Here is a 13,596-nt window from a genome sequence, read left to right as displayed (position 1 = left end):
CCTCTCTCTCTTTAAAGAAGGTTTACAGTATTTTGTTTTTCCAGTTAAGCAGTGAGGCAGCTTGTCCTGAAAAAAAGCCCAAAATACATCTTCAAAATAGAGAGGAATGTGCAGTAATCATGTTGTTTTAACCCAAATCATACATGAAGGACGAGATTTTAAAGTCATGTATCCATGAAAAATACACAGCAACAACATGTGAGACATTTACAGGCCTTATCAGAAATCTCGTGACTCTCTGACTAATGTGTGACCTTTGACCTCTTAAAGTCAGATCCGGGAATGTGTCTGATTGAACCCGGGGACAAATTCCTCTGCGTCTGATTATCTGTAAAGTGATTTAGAAGGTCGTCCAGACAGCGTGGAGATTCAAGTGCAGGTCCCAGATGTGACCCGAACATGTAAGAAATGGATTTAAGGCCGGATAGGCTCCCATTCATTTTTCATGGGGAAACAAATTAGCTGCTGGTATGTTGTTTTTCTGGACTCCCTATCTGTAAGACAGAGGCGGCACAGTTTGTGGGGATTTGTAGGAGGGCGTGATTGTTAAGGTTTTGACCCCAGAACACGTGGACTCGTTAATTAGAAGGGGAAAATCAGGAAGTTAGGGACAACGACCACTGCCAAAACGTCAGCTCCCACTGACTGATTTTTTTTACGACAGCATAAATGCAGCGTGAGATCATAAAGATAATCACATTTTGGTGGACAAGATTTGAAAATTAATTTTCTGGCACGGCTGATGTTTTGACAAAGATATGGCAACGCATGCCTGATTATGAGTCCTCAAAGTTGAGTGCTTGTAAGTGCTTGATATGTTTTGGACTGAATGTACCGCATCTTAAGTGAGAGGTATTTTGATCCACAGGAGATTCAAAGACTCTGGCACAGCAACCATGCAACAGCAACGGTGTTAAAACATGAAGCCGATGTGGAAGTGCAAAATCCTGCAGCTCATCGAGTGTCTGCTTGAGGCTGACTGCAGGAGCACAGGCGGTCACACACACACCACAGAGTAGTTACTGTCACCACGAGCACTAGACTAGACACAATACTTCTACCCTTTACACCCCCCTATTATGTTTACATGGTATCAAGTTTGGCTGAGTAGAAACCATACAAACCATAAAGAGATAACCTCGGTTCATGTTTATGTTTGTAGGTGAATGTCTCCAGATTTTCCAGGAAATTGAATGAAACTAAATGAAGTTAGTGAAAGTTATTCATTCTCATTAATACATCAGATTCCTTTCCAAGAAATCATTTAAGCAATGCTCCTTTTGTCCGAGTGTCCAAAACCTCAGAAAATTCAGTTAACCCGACGAAAGGACGAAGAACGAAGACTCGGCCGTTAGCAGAAAAAAAGTTGGACCCTTTTGCAGCCTGTCGATCAAAGACTGTTATTTCCTCTCAAACTTCGACGAGATAAGTGCGTGGTGAGGTTTTCACATGATGACAAAACTGATGAGGATGATGATGATGATGATGATGGTCAAGCTGAAGAAGAAGAGTGGCACTGTGCCACAGGGCCGCTCTGCCTGCACAGCTCAATTCAATTAGCTTCTAATTAATTATAAATGTGGGTAATTAAAGGCGGAGAAGAAGCTATTAGTCACGTCTGCCACTGGTCGCATGTAGATGAGACACACGCATGTGGCAGACGAGCTGTAAGTGACATGCAGGCCTGTCATGTGGGGATCACATGAGGGGCAGGTTTTAATGCTCGTGGGCTGTGGTGACAGATTACAAATATTAGATGGAGCGAATAGATGTTTCACTTAGTTAAGTTATTAAATCCAGCGATCAGTACGTTATCTTTAGTTAATTTTATCTCTGAATCGTAACCAGCTGTATTAGCTAACTGATGGCACTCAATGAACTTGAGAAGGAAAAGACGAAAACAGCGAAGGAGAAGAGAAACTCACGGCTGAACTGAACCGAAAGTGAAAAACAATCTGTAAGATATCGACTGAATGAAATCACGACGCTCTCTTCACCTGTGATCAGATATGAAGGAAACATGCTGCGACGTCTGTGGGTTCAAATCTGACCTCAGCCCTTTGTTGCATGTCGGCCCCCACTCTCCAAACACTTCCTGTTTCTCTTTAACCGTTAAAGTAACAGTTCAGTGAATGTGAGGGAGGTTGAAGGAGATGATGATCGTGTCACCCTCCCCTGAAGTCCTGCACTCTGTGAGCGGAGCTGTTAAACAGACGTTTTATTGTGTAGAGATCAAAATGGTGACTCCTGGTCAGTGGGAGTTCGGGGGAATGATTCCGTCTGGGACAAGACGATAACGTGTTCAGGTACATTTAGATATTTCACGCATCAGCCACGGTTATGTTTGGAAACAGAAGGAGGTTTGTGAAAGGGAACTTCTGATGCAACTCTAACATCAACTCTTCCCCTCTCGAAGCCAAACAGACGCCTCGATCTGCATAATGAACCACTCAGACACATCACAGCGACTGAAGAGTGAAGGTAGAGCTTGAAATTCAACTATGAAAACCTCTTTCTTTATTTACTGCACAGCTGTATTCAAAATCAGGAGAGTTTTCAGACGGTTTCAGATGCAGCAGCTCGTGACCATATCAGCCCGGCGCTGGCCTCTCTTCATTTGCTTCCCATCCAGGTGGCGCTGCTAACTTTCTCACAGTGTTCCTGCCTGACCTCGCGTGTGCCTGCACAGACTCTGCGTTTCCAGGGGAATGGTCTTCTAACTGTAGGGTCCCAAAAGTCAAAAAAGAAAGACAGGCTTTTTCATTGCACGCGCCGTCTTCATGGAGCGGTTGACCTCTGGGCATTAGGCGGCAAAGTTGCTGCAGCGGAGAGGAAAGCGTTACGTGTGCTTCCAACGATGCGTGCTGTTGGAGCTTTTAGACCTCCTCGAGGCCTCCGTGCACCGTGATAGCTGGTGAGATTGCGCCACATTAATTGTGACGTCTTCCTCACTTTGCCATTTTTTTCTTGTGACAACCAATCATGTCAGTTCCCCCAAAAAGGTCTTTGTGTTTGCAGCTGTTATCGCACGAACCCAACTGAATGTCCCAGAGTCAGAGTTTAAATGAGCGTGAGTCCAGCAGAGCATATGGATCACACACACACGCACACACACACACACACACACACACACACACACATTCCAATCATGCAGTATAAACACTGTGTTATGTGACTTCATGCATATTTCCTCTGTGTGTTTTTAAGGTTTCACTGCCATGTGACGCTGGCTCATCTCTCCGACCATCAGCTTTGCTCTTCACGGCGTGTCGAGTGGAACTGAACACCCATCAGGTTGTCTCTCTCGGGGGAAGAAGAAGCGTATTCAAACTTCTCACAAGGTTGCACCTCCTGATTTTCAAGGCAGGTTAACTGAATCAAATCCGTGTTGAGCACTGCCTCAAAGCAAGCAAAGAACCCGCTGACAACCCAAAGCTGAGTCTGTTTTTCTCATAAATGACGCTGCAGTCGGTCGATACAGGTGCGGGACTTTTTGGAGAAGTCTTTAATTGTGATATTAATCTCATTCAAACCCAGAAATGCTTCATTAATCGCGTCAGAAGTGTGGTTGGTACAGTCGCTCTAATACAGCAGAAGAAATATGAAGTTATGAACAAACAGGGAATTGATGACAAATGTACATTTGGAGAAGGTGCAGGGTTGAAATGGGGGGGACGGACTTCTGAGCCTTTTGTGCATGGAGGGGTTCACTCTGTGAAAGACGGAGCGCGCAAATATACTGCAAACATTTCATAAAAATGTCTCTCAAGGTAAAATTGTAAAGAATCATGGGATTACACAGACTCGATCCTGGATCAACGCAGCTGCTTGGAAGTTTGAAGCTCTACCATGTTAAATAGAGCTTCCAGCCTTCTACCTACTCAAAGTGCTTTTACACCTCAGGTCACAGCTACACGCTCACACACTGCTGGAAGAGGCTGCTGTGTGAAGAGAGCATCAGAAGTAGCTAAATCACATTCATATGCTGTTAATGAAGCAGCGGGAGCAACTTGGGGTTAAGTGTCCCGTCCACAGGCTCAGCTAATCTGATCTTAATCATGTTTGAAATGACTAATTATGAACCAGATTCATTAGTTTCAATTATAGATCAAAGGCATTATTGGTTCGAGGTCATCAGACCCGGTGAGGGTGTAAAACATCAAACTGTGTGGGAACCGTCTCCGTTTTTTCGCCTCTTAGGGATGAAGACCTGAAACGCTCCATCCGATGTGGATGTTAACACTCACGCTGAGTCATGGTGTGTGTTATGTAAAAAGGGATTCAACTGATCAACGTGCCTAAGTTGAATTTTACACACATATTTCTGTGCATACCGACACATCACTGAGGAGTTCTTCCCACTGCAGCAGCTACAGCAGCTTTCCACTCACACAATGTGCTCTTATTTTAATTTCCTATTTTTGGAACTCTTGAATTGTTTTGCTCATATTTCCTAGACAGTGATGTCTTTATGCATAACTACAATAACATCCCCTGTGATTGGTCAAAAGGGACTAAGGGCTCTATTTTGATGATGATAAGCGCACACGCTTCCCTGCATGAGTGGATGTCTGTGATTAACTTATTTAAATTTGCAAATCTATCACATTTTTAAAATCGCTTTGAGTAGTCAGAAGACTCGAAAAGAATTATACAAACTCAAGTCCATTTACAATTTATTGTCGCTTTCTGCATCTTCAAGATACTGTAGGAACACACAGCCAGCGCTCCTGATCGTACCACATTATAAGACCGACGCACCTGTGGGCGCCACCAGGGGCTCAAGCTCATTTGCTATGTAAACAGCAGTGGCGTTGGACGTGGAAATGATGACGTCAGGACGACTTTGTGCTGGGCGTACGTGAGCTGACTTCAAGTTAAAGGACGTAAATTGGATCTCCCATCCAACCCTGAGCCATCCTGATGACATGAGACCCCTTTGTTATAACACCAGCCTCGACGTTATCATCCACTGGGTGGTTTGCAATGTTTCTCTATGTCCTCTGCTGCAAACACAACGTGTGTTCAATAAAACAATGACCCTGACAATGACTTGGCCTTTCTTATTGCCGTATTCTCTGATTACAAACATAATAAACGGGACTTTAGAGACACTTGTAAAGGACGCAGGCGAAGCACCAGAGGTAAACAACAAATCACAGCAGCACACTCCCTGGTACTTATGTCCACGTTGTTCTCGGCTGTGTCTTATCATGTGACATATTTCAATATTAGCACATCTAACACCAGAAAATGCAGCCGTGCAGAATGACACTTCTCTCCATCCAGATACTGACTTTGGATTGGAGATGTTTTTTTGAACTTTAGCCAAGACTGAATGCTGTGTCATTTTGTCCTCTCATAAAAAAAACAGAGAGATTTGAAAGAGCTGATCTCATTTGTCTGGATTTGCCCTGACTTGAATGCAGAAGCAGAAAAAAGAGCGTTTATAAAATCTTGAATGGGTATTTATGAGAAGAGAGGGAAGGTGGAGCAGAACATTGGAGCATTAAATTAGTTGAAGTGATGTGTGAGTCATTGTATAATGGGATAAAATAGCTGTAATTATTCCTTCATATTTGAATAATCGCTCATTTTGTTTCATCCGACTGAACTGCTTCATCTCTGGAAATTGACTGCGTGCTGCAGTGAGCACAGATTGATTGTGTGCCAAAAATACCCTGCATGATACCTGATGATATTATTTTACATCCTGCTCTGGTAGACACGCCCTTCCAGATCACAGGAAGTTTGATTTTCTGCTCTTGTGTTTTTTTTATTGTTCCCTTTTTGTCTCTGTATTCGTCCAACCATGATGAAGAGAAGAAACACATCTGCAAAGCCGGGCCTGGATGATATAATCGACCTGATACCTGCACAGGCTGTCATACCACATTGCTGCCTTGCATTTCTTCACTATTGATCAGACCCAACATGACTAATGCACTGCCAGCTCTGCTTCAGGTCCAAACATCACTTAGCACAGAGGACCAAACTGGAGAGCACCCGCAGGCGGAGTGCAGCAATGATTTGCAGGACGCTGTCCAGAAAGCAAAAAAAAACAAAAAAGCATCCACATAGATTTCCTGATAAAACACGATGCTGACTGAGGTGATGTGTGCAACATTTTCAGATATTTCCCCCTCTGTATACACACTACATCATTAGCAGCCCCCTCCTGTGGGAGGAGCAGCTCTTGGCCCACAGCCACGTCTTAATTGCAGCTTTAAGAAGCACTTAACCTGCGTCCGCTCCTTCATGAACTTTACGGATATACAAGGTGAATCTCTGCGGTCTCCCTGCCATCACTTCAAGTCACGTGTTCACTCACGCTTAAAGGAAAATAAAAACAAGCCTTTCTGTTCCGTCAACACTTTAACCAAAGCTTGTGACTTAAACTCAAATTAAATGAACTTGTTATTAATGTGATGCTATGTTAAATCGTTGTTTAAATGTAATTAAGAAGGTAAAAGTGCAAATCAAATAACCAAAACCTGAAGTGATTGGATAAAATGTCAAACAAGCTGAAATGACCAGATACGGTTTATGACACTACAAGGCACGATGACAGGAATCTTTAGGACATGCTGCAACATGCTACGATAAGAAGACGAGACACGATGACACCGCACGATATGACATCATACAACGTGATACAACAGGCTATGATGACAAGATCACGTTTCGATCAATTTAGAAATGTTTCAAAAATAAATAAATACTTTTTTTAAAAGTTCTCTTATCGTCCTCGGGTACTTTAATTCAATGCGTGTTTGGATCTTGATGAGCATTATTTATCTGACTAAATAGAGAAGATTTAAGTCTAAAAAAACCCCCAGCAAAATAATATTATTAATCAGCTTTTTGTAATTTTGAAATTCTTTATCCAAACCAAAGTAAAAAATTAAAATATGGAAAGCAACAAGACAATGATCACATTGTGGAGATGGAAGCAGAGCTTGTTTATTAGTGATTACATTTGATGTTGCTTTTAGTATTTAATTCCCCTGCATGTTTCAGGTGTTAGCATATTATTAAAACTAGTGATTAGTTATTTGTTGTTTCTTTTCATCTCCTGTCTGGACTGAGATTCCCCAGATGCCAGGATGAGCCATGAATTATCACCGCAAAATCTTGAAGTCTTGTCAAGGCCTCAGCGGCCAACTCTGCCAGGCAACACGTCCTGTTTTCGTTTGATCACTCTCCTGCTTTCCCATCTAAAACCTTCACCATCGCGTCCACAACAAGGGCTTTTAAACTTAACGTAAACAGCGGCAAATCGAGTTGTGGCCCGACGGCGATAAAACGTTTCCCCACAGCACTGTCAGTGGTGGAGCCAGAAGCTGACATCGTGATTGTCCTTGTCCCATTAGGTCAATCAATGAGACTGAACAGAGCAGAGGAGAGGAAGACAAGGAAGAAAGGGGAGAGGATTAGAAGGAAAACTGAGGGTTGTGTCTGTGTTGAGAGCGGGGGGGGGGGGGGGGGGGCAGCTCCTCCCATAATTAAGTTAGCGTGCTGCACTGGAGGTCCATGTTTACGGGGCAGACTGGGGAGTTTCCTTCACTCAGTGGAAAGATCTGTAAAGGCAGCAGCGAGCTCTCTCACTCTTCTGTTCTCTCCGCTTATTTTCTGCAACTCATCCCTCTGTGCTGCGACTGGCGCCCGAGACACACAGGCTAACAGAGGACGAGCCGGGGGAAGCAGCAGCAGCAGCAGCAGCAGCAGCAGCAGCACCTGCTTAACCCTCCTCCACCAACTCCCTCCCTCCCTGCCAGGCCCAGGACCTCGTCTCTGCTGTCGCTGCCTCCACCACCGCTGCCATCATGTGCGACTGTTTCCATCTGGCCTTCCCCAACTGGCACGCCGCCTCCTCAGAGACGGGTGGGCATCACTCTCTCTCTGCTCTATTTTCCCTCTCTCTTATGATTTTGTCTGTGCTGTTTTCATCCTGAGTTGTTCACTGATTCAGCAGCAGGGTTCAGTAGTGCAGTGTGAGAGGAGAGACTGGGTTTGTTTTGCTTTTTGATGCAGGGAGACAGTGAGTGAGTGAGTTTCAGGCGGCTGGTGCTGATGCTGAGTTGTGTTACTGACCTGCAGTGGGTGCTGGGTGTGTCTGCAGGGTGCAGGGGAGTGTTTGAAGATGTCATCATCGAGGATGTCAGGCAGCTCCGCACTTCTCCCGCTTCCCTCCTGCTGTGTGTTTGAAGAAAATAAGACTCGGTTAATGCGGCGCTTCCTCAAAAGAAAACAGCGGATAGAGGATAAACTCCTCAGGGTGAAGATGAATAGGATTCTTCTAAAGATGTCGGAGCAAAAACTATTCCCCAAATTTAAAAAAAAAACACCCTCACAGGCAAAACCCCAGAGATGTGCGCTTTAGGGCTGCTGCCTTTATATAAAAGAGGGAAGAGCTGCTACCTGTAGCCTTGCATCACTTTCACTGAAAGGAACGAAAAAAGAGAGAAAGTTCAGGATGTGCAAGTTCTCAAACTTTTGCAGTGCGTGGTTTACAGCTTACACTGCTCGCAGTCTTTCCTTTGATACATTATGACAACTCTTTACGAATGTAAACGTACGATTTAATCATCATTTAACACGTTTACATGCCATGTCAACTTAAACATACAGAACCACGTGTGTAGCTGTTAAATGTAGTCGTGTATTTTGTGTGAAACTGATCGAGGTCACGGAGAGGACACGGGAGATTCGGCTTTCCAAAGATGAAAACAAAAAGGTTACAAAAAAATACAAAATCCCGGTTCGAGCGGGCGTCCAAACAAAAATAACTGAGAACAAACATCATCGACTGAATCAAGACATGACGAAGAGCTTTAAAGACACGCAGCGAGAAGTTTCAAACATCCGACATATTTAAAGTGCGTCACCTTGTGCGAGCTTTGTTGAGTTACGTTTGGTTCTTTAACGAGCAACAAGCCGTCAGACTGATTTAAACGTGTGGTTTATTCTGCTCTACAGGATGACTGATGTTAAGTCTGCAAACCATCATGTTATGAAGCACGTTATTTTACAGTTGTGAGCGGCAGGTTGTGTCGAATGTCTCTTCAGATTCTTTACTGTCCTGTGAGCAGGAGAAGAAAAAGACAACATGGACAGTAAAATCAAAGTTGAAATCAGGACACAAAATAAAACATCTCAAAGTAAAGTAGACATTTTTACTTTATGATCCTGCGGCTTCCGGACGCCACGAGAGCAGCGCTTCACGTCCCTGAATTGAATTGTCGGAAACACTTCCTTTAAATCTTTCCAGAAGTTGTTTGCTTGTTGTGCTTCGGTGTCTGGAACATTAATCAGTATTTTATAGACCCTGCCGGTTAAAAGCATCGATTCTGAAATGCACTTTATAAATTGTTTTTTTTTGTTGTTGTTTTTTTACGAGGTAGGTCATGTGAAAGATGAATAAACAGACCATCAAATAAGTCAAATAAAATCACGCCATCACCAACGCGGCGTCGTTATATACGGATGTTTTTAAGCTACTGTTGTAGCACTTTGAGATTTGTTTATGTAGGTTTAGAAATAAAAAGTCCAGATGCCTTTACGCTTTGAGCACTTTGCACTTTGAGATTTGCATCAAATATAAATTACATCATTTGTATGTTTGATTATTATTAGATATATTACATGGGATGATATATTTAGAATAAAAGTGAACATGAGGGGATTTTAAATGTGCCTCTGTCGTCGTCTTTGTTCTGCTGAATCTCATCACGTGTCGAATGTTGACTAAAGCTAATGAAGCGTTAATTTAAAAGTTTTGGTCTGATGAAGATCGGATGCTTCAGGTTGTCGTTTGCTATAGGAAGTTAAATGTCTGCTAAAATATTCATTTAAAAAATACACAGGCTGTGTTTCTATGTTTTTTCTTAGTCAAAGACCCTCACACACACTTTACCCATAATCCTCCTCATCAACTCTGCTGTTCCTTTAAATTAAATCTGCCTGAAGAGTTTCGCGTCGCTCTGAAAGGCTTCAGGCGGCGCTCAAGGTCAGAGAGAGAGAGAGAGAGAGAGAGAGAGAGCGAGCGAGGAGGAGAGAAAGAGGGAGATTAGTTTACAGTGAGAAAGGGATCCAGACAGGCGGTCAGAGTCTCAGCCTCAGTCTGAAGAATCCTGCTCTGCTATCAGTATAACACCACTTGGAGGATTTGTCTACATGGCTGATAAGAGTTCAGAGGAGGTTCAAGGCGGTCGATACCTGTTCCAAATATTTGTGAATTTTCTCATCGTTAATGTCTAATATTTTTCTTATTAAATCTATTTTACCTTTATTTTATCATGACAGAGACTGAAATATCTTCAAGCGTGTCACAGGACACCTCAAACCAAACTTTGAGTCCAAAAAAAAATCCAGCTCAAATGTCAGAAATAGCAGGTTGCATATTTGTTTACATGACTGTGGTCGAGGTAAACGTTATTTTAGGGTGAAGAGCGTTTGAAGTTATCAAATGTCATACAAGACAAAAATCGACCTGATGTTTCTCTGACTCGACTAAACGATCGGGTTCACTCGATGCTCAGGGCGTGTGAGGAAAACAACAACTCCACAGGGTTGTTGGAAACACAGCTCAACCCCGTGTGCACGTAGCTGACCTGAAGTAAGACTGAGTCGGCGTCTTTTCGTTGTAATCGCACGTCGTGGGAAAACATGCGAGTGAGAAAAAAAAAACATTCCAGAGCTGTGATGAAACTCGCTGTAAGTTTGCAGCAGATCAATAGATTGAAAGCATGCGCTTTTACGGTCTCATGTTCATATAATCCATGCAGAAAATCTAATTTAGGTTTTTTTTTCCCCCTTTCCCTCAAATCTTATTATAATTTGGATCGAAACAAGCTGCTCTGCAGTGAAAGCAGCTTGTGTCTGACTCAAAACTGAGCAGAATTCAAATCCAAGAGCACGAATAATGAGCTGCATTACTTTATATTAGTTTAGTGAAGAGGGGCGCTCCAGGGAACCTTCCAGGTGCTCCTCAACAGGAAACAAAAACTAGAGCAGAAGGCGGTTATGTAAGAGATGAGTGGAGGACCTAAAATTTCAACCTCATCATCATTTGTACACTGCATGTTTATTTCTGAACGATCTTGTGATTTGAATCAAAGCTGACTGAAGTAAAGGGAAAGACACAGTTGGACTCACAAAGCCCACTCAAAGGGTTAAATTCAGCATCCCCAGCGTCTGCATGCTGACGCTGTTGCGCCATCATTGAGGGAATAACGTTGGAAATGAGCTTCATTGTAGATGCTTCCAATAAAAAAAAAATAAATGCTGCTAACATGCATAGCAGGAGCGTGTCCAGAGGGGGGTCAGGAGCAGGAGTTTTGTTTTTGGAAAGGATGCTACTAGCTTACTTTATATGTCAACGTCTGTTTCATTACGTGCACTCTGTTTTACTCGGCTGAACTGGCAATGTGTAGAGACCAAAACGTTTAAAGTTAGACTGAGCTGGAGTTTGCATGCAAGTCATTTAAATTCTGACTTCAACATAAATCTTCTTTGTCTGTTTAATCAAAACTATTATATTAGGCTAACCACTATCAGTCAATCAATCAATCATTGTTTGTGTAGCGCTAATTCATAACAAGCGTTATCTCCAGATGCTTTAAAAAATATACAGGAAGGATTTCCTGGCGTTCATGTTGTTATCTGCACGTTTTTTTTATAAAGGATGTGAGTTTGTGAAATTAGAAAGTTTTTAAGATTTTATATTCATTTGTGCCACCCCTGCATGTCAGAGCCAACGTTTTTATGGAGGGATGTCAAACACAAATCGTCGCGTGGTCATGACTACAATACTCTCTTTGTGTGATCAAAAAAATATATATACATACATGTGAATACATTCTGTAAAGATCAATTTGAGTTTACTGCTGTGAACGTAATCAGGGGTTAAATCATCTTGACATGATGGGGATGCGTGTGCTTCCTGTAAGTTGTCCTTGTTTGTTGCAACAACAAATGTATTTCACATTCAAAGAGTCTGTCCTCACAACGAACGGCAAAATGTTTCCCCTCCTTGTTCATCATATTTATGTGGAAAGAAGATGGAGCAGGTAGTGGGAGAAAATGATGCACAGTTAGCGACCACAGACTCAGAGTCTACAGCGTCTACATGGTTGTTGTTTAAAAGCAGACAGCCACATCAGTGGCTCATAATCCTCTTTCATCAGCACAAGCGCTGAGGGATGAGCCACACCCAGATCCAGAGCTGCAGCTGATCCCAAATATGATTCATACAGGATCTGCATCACAAAAGACTTCAGCATCTACCGCGGTGTTTTTTTTAAAATGTGCAAACGATAGCAGTAAAAGTCAAGTAAAACTCTGAGGAAGCAGTTTATACATATTTCTGATATATTTTAACAAGTGAACATGACGATAATGTGATTTTACTTTGATCACTTTCATCAGGAGTGAGTGTCGATATCCGTCCCTCTGCAGCGCCCGCATGTCAAATATTTGAGGAAGGAGGGTGAAAACGTAATCTTTCTGTAAGTGAGGGCAGAACAACTGGACATCCGCCTGGGTGTAATGGTGAATAATATAACAAATACATCATCAAGCTCACTGCAAACAGTGACGCCCCGGTCGACTGCACGGGACACCAGCAGCCGTGTACTTGAGACCGGGCACGTGACACGGAGCTTTCAGCCTTGAGATACTCAGGCGCTCCGTGCAGTGACTTCATCTGACGCTTCACTTCCTGAAGACACACTGAATCGGGTTTTTTTTTTCAACGTAAAAATGTGCCAAAAAATAAGCCGGCATTTTGCTGTAGGGTTGTCATGACAACAGTTTTTTTTTTTTTTTTAAGTTTGATACAATGTTAGCAAAAATCAAACAATATCAATACCAGAGCATTAAAAAAAAAAAAAAAAAAGTCACGCACACCCGTTTTATCCCACAGGGACAATAAAAGCTGAGCATGTCAACCCGTCGTCAACCCCCCAGTCTGTGGGAGTTTCATATTGACAGTTGTGAATGCTCGGTCCGGATTGAAGTCGTACAGTGTGAGCGCTCAGGTCGTACAGTGTGAGCGCTCAGGTCGTGCAGTGTGAGCACATACAGTAAATCATAAGCTTTACTTGAGCGGACATTTGAGCGCACACTTCATTCAAACGTACGGTGCACGCCGGCCTCAAGAAGTTAAGTCAAAAGATCAGAAAATTTTGTTGGGTGACCATGAATTTTTTGTTTTTTAATTTGCGTCAATGGGTTGAGTAGCAGATGAGTGAAATAACTGAAATTAGGCAACATGTCACAACCATCACTGTTTATGAAATTCCTTTTCGAGAGATTAGTGGTTTTGTAAAGTAAGGTGTTTCTCATTAAAGAGGAGCGTCATGTGAAGGTGGAGTCCTCGGCACACAAACAGTTAAGTCTGTTTGAGAGTGACACCCAAGGTGGCGCTGCGACTTGAAATTGTCCCGCCCCCTTTGTCCATCTGAGACTGAACAAATCACTTTAGCCACTTTGGCAGTCTCACTCCCGCCTGGAATGCTAAAGGGCAGTTTGGGTAACGTGCTGTTAACACCTTGGTCTGTTTCCCGGAGTTGAACCAACAAACAGCAGCAGGTA

At 42.9% G+C, this 13,596-nt stretch overlaps 1 protein-coding gene across 4 annotated transcripts in view; it reads right to left on the bottom strand.

Moving 5' to 3' along the window:
- LOC306840485 (phospholipase B1, membrane-associated-like) overlaps nt 1-13,596 on the bottom strand; it is a 70,550-nt gene that overhangs the window by 37,426 nt on the left and 19,528 nt on the right. For 3 of the 4 annotated variants that reach the window (XM_079369813.1, XM_079369810.1, XM_079369811.1), the window contains exon 3: nt 8,095-8,196. The gene's annotated coding sequence lies outside the window, so the exon portion shown is untranslated. The remainder of the gene's footprint in view (nt 1-8,094; nt 8,197-13,596) is intronic. The other variant, XM_079369812.1, reaches the window with a different exon arrangement.

Source organism: Symphodus melops, assembly GCF_947650265.1.
Source record: "Symphodus melops genome assembly, chromosome: 19".
Lineage (NCBI taxonomy): Eukaryota > Metazoa > Chordata > Actinopteri > Labriformes > Labridae > Symphodus > Symphodus melops.
Note: the sequence above shows the minus strand (reverse complement) of the source record. Positions and strands in the feature narration are given on the sequence as shown.